Genomic DNA, 3567 nt, shown 5'->3' on the forward strand with positions numbered 1-3567 from the left:
TTTTGGAAATGTTGAATAAATTTAAATAACAAATGGGATATTTGAAGTCATTTGTGGTGTAATGTTTTTTTTTTTCAATGAAAGAAAACAGTTTTTAGGAAATAAAGCCCATTTGCATAAATCTTCCAATTTATCTAATATTTCACGTTATAGGCAATTTAATACATGCTCTAGTCATTTGAAATTACATCAGAATAAATAGGAAAGCAACAAAGATTCAGATTTATGCCTCTGCTTTTCCGTCCACAGATTCCTCCCTCCCATCCCTCTATTTTTATCTTGTACCTGTCATCTGGCTTGACTCACAAGAGCACACAGGGGGAAAAAACTGCTGTAGACTTAACAAAAGCTTTCATTAAGTGTGCCTCATTGCTTGATTCACGTTGTCACCTCTGTTGCATCTTCGGACACGCTCTTCCAGGACGCACTCAAACAGCCAGGGCTGGTGTTTTGAGAAGTCACTTCCACTGAAACAGAGAGAGAAAGAGAGAGAGAAATGTTGGCAGGTATTTGGAAATCAAATTAACTGATATTCTGAGAGGGATTTAAATGAATACACTGTTCTGCTCATAAGTTGACAGCATCTGCAAGATATTTATCTTTTTTTTTTAAAATAAATAAATGAGGCATTATAAAAAATGGCAGTTTATGTTTTTTATATTCCACAATAGAACTGAATTTAAAGATATCACTCGTACAACATTTTAGATAGATTTCTTGTCCTGAGCAGTGAAAAATCTTCCAAATACTGGAAAGTTTTTGGCTTCTCAGAATGTTTTGCACATTAGAATTTTGTTTTGTTTTGTTTTTACATTTTTTTACATATATGATACTGAGATCCAAGACAACACAATATTGAGAAGGCTACGGAGAGGGATATGAAAATTAAAATTTGTGTACATTACAATTCATTTAATCTTGCGAAATATTTTATATATATATATATATATATATATATATATATATATATATATATATATATATATATATATGAATCATTTTATACCATTTAATTTAATAATTTATTTAATCTTTTTAAAAAAAAAATTATTACATGTTAAAAATTCTAAACATCAAATTCTGCAAGGGGTATGTACACATATAAGCACACCTGTAAATCTGAACTGAGATTGTAAACCCCATAAAACCAAGGTTTGTTCCTGCAAATGTCATTTTTTAGGTGACCTCTATACAACTGACATTGTTGTCTTGTTTCACTCTTTCTATTTTCCCAGCTCTGGTCCTCTTCTGTGCTGAGAGTCTTTTCTCATTCTGGGACAAAACCATGGGTCAGAATACACTTTTATTTTCCATCCATTTCTCTCTCTTTAAACGAAATGGTGCTATTCACACCACACACACACACACACACACACACACACACACACACACACACACACACACACACACACACACACACACACACACACACACACACACACACACACACACACACACACACACACACACACACACACACACACACACACACACACACACACACACACACACACACACACACACACACACACAACATGTACTTGGGTATCTCTAGAGAGCCACTGAAAAACAAGATAAAACAACAGCATCAGACATCCTGTGCTGCTCTCTTCCTTCATGAGCTCTAACCTTCCAGAGCTTCAACAACTCCAGGCTATTGTCCTGGGATCTGTCCTGCTCCAAAATGCCATCAAAGAGCTTCTGAGTTTAGTCTGATCACAGAGCAGTTTAAAGACTGCCAGACAGACAGCATTCCAGCTCAGAGGAATTCAGAACACCTGTCTGACAGGAACTGAAGGATTCACTGATTTCCAGGTCTATCGCTCTCCAGGAAGTGCTGTTGTATCAAAATAGGTGACCTTTAATTTTACACAATACTCTAATAATAGAGTTTTGTTCTTGTTATTATTATTTTAAAATTATACATTAACATAATATTAATAATAATTTTATATTTTCTTTATAGACTGTATTTCTGTCATAAGCCCTTTACTGTCAGCATATTCATGAGTGGACATACAGTGCTGGTCAGAATTATTTGCCCCCTTGGCAAATATGATCAAAGATGGCTGTAAAAAATTAATATGCATTGTTTATCCATTTGATATTTTGTATGTCATTTTGTATGAAATGTTTGTTTATATTATAAATGCAAAAATCTAACCTTTTATTGAAGTAAAATAATTGAAAGTGGTTTGGGGGAAATCACATTATGAAATAAATGTTTTTCTCCAAAACACACTGGGAACAATTATTTGCCCAATTTTATTAAATACTTTTTGCAACCTCCTTTTTCCAAGTTAACAGCTCTGAGTCTTCTCCTATAATGCCTGATGAGTTTGGAGAACACCTGACAAGAGATCAGAGACCATTCCTCCACAGAATCTCTCCAGATCCTTCGGATTCCCGGATCCATGTGTGCCCGTTATAAGATTTCTAGCACAGGGTATTAGGTTGTGATTTTTTATCTGTTGGTATTTGATTGAATCCATGATGCCATGTATCTGAACAAGATGTGACCTCTGGCAGAATATTAGGCCCACAGCATTAAAGATACAGCAGGGTATTTCATTTTACACATGGGGTACTTTTTTATCCCTGTATGAACCAAACCCATATTAAGTGTGTTTGCTGCCAAAAAGCTATTTTTTGTTGTTTGAAGGATGGAAGTGAATGTTGGCATCAGCATCTGCGAACACAGACATGTGTAAGTACCGATCTTTTATACTACGAGTATTAGATCACGATTTTAAGATGGGAAAGTAATAAGTGGCATAACAATTGAGTCTTCCTGGCAGAACTTACGCTATAGCTTTCATTTCTCACACATGTCTGAGGCAACACATGGTTTGGCACTGTGGGGACGATCAGCTGTCCTTCCTGTTTCCCTGTAGCACTGTCTTAGGTGTCTTACATTACGAACATTGAAGATTTTACGCTCTGTTCACATCTGTAGTCCTCATGCCTCCCTCCAGCAGATCAGGGACCCTGGGCATCTTTCTTCTGGTGTTTTTCAGAGTCAGTAGAAAGATCTCTTTAGTGTCCTAAATTATTATATACATTTACCACCTTTAAACAGTTAGGGGTGGTTGACCCGGGCAGGGTTTGTGGCTAACCCTAACCCTTTCTGAAACACAGATTAAGTACAGAGTACAGAGGTGGCACTGAACAGAGTCCTGAACTGAAATAAACAAGATAAATTTAAAACCAATTGTGCTAATCTGAATTAGCATGACAGAGGTTGCCTATAAAAAATGAAATGAATCAAGAAATTCTTAAAAATGCATGGAATTGAGAAGTAAATCCAAGGAAAGCAAGCAAAATAAAAAGCACACATCAGCTGTGGGATACAACAAAAGGAAAGCCTGGACATCTGTTTGTAATGAATTTATATATATATATAGATGAATTATACATATATATGTATATGTTGTATTAGGGGTATAACGGTATATGTATTCATCCCGAACCGTCACGGTTTGGTGCATACAGTCAGACGACAAATACAGTCAGTCACAGCCGATCCACTCTCCAGTTCAAAAGAGGGTGCGACAGGAAGAAGAGAAG

The sequence above is a fragment of the Siphateles boraxobius genome, unplaced genomic scaffold (genome assembly GCF_051911475.1).
Source record: "Siphateles boraxobius isolate OS27281-9 unplaced genomic scaffold, OSU_SipBor_1 66, whole genome shotgun sequence".
Taxonomy (NCBI): Eukaryota; Metazoa; Chordata; class Actinopteri; order Cypriniformes; family Leuciscidae; genus Siphateles; species Siphateles boraxobius.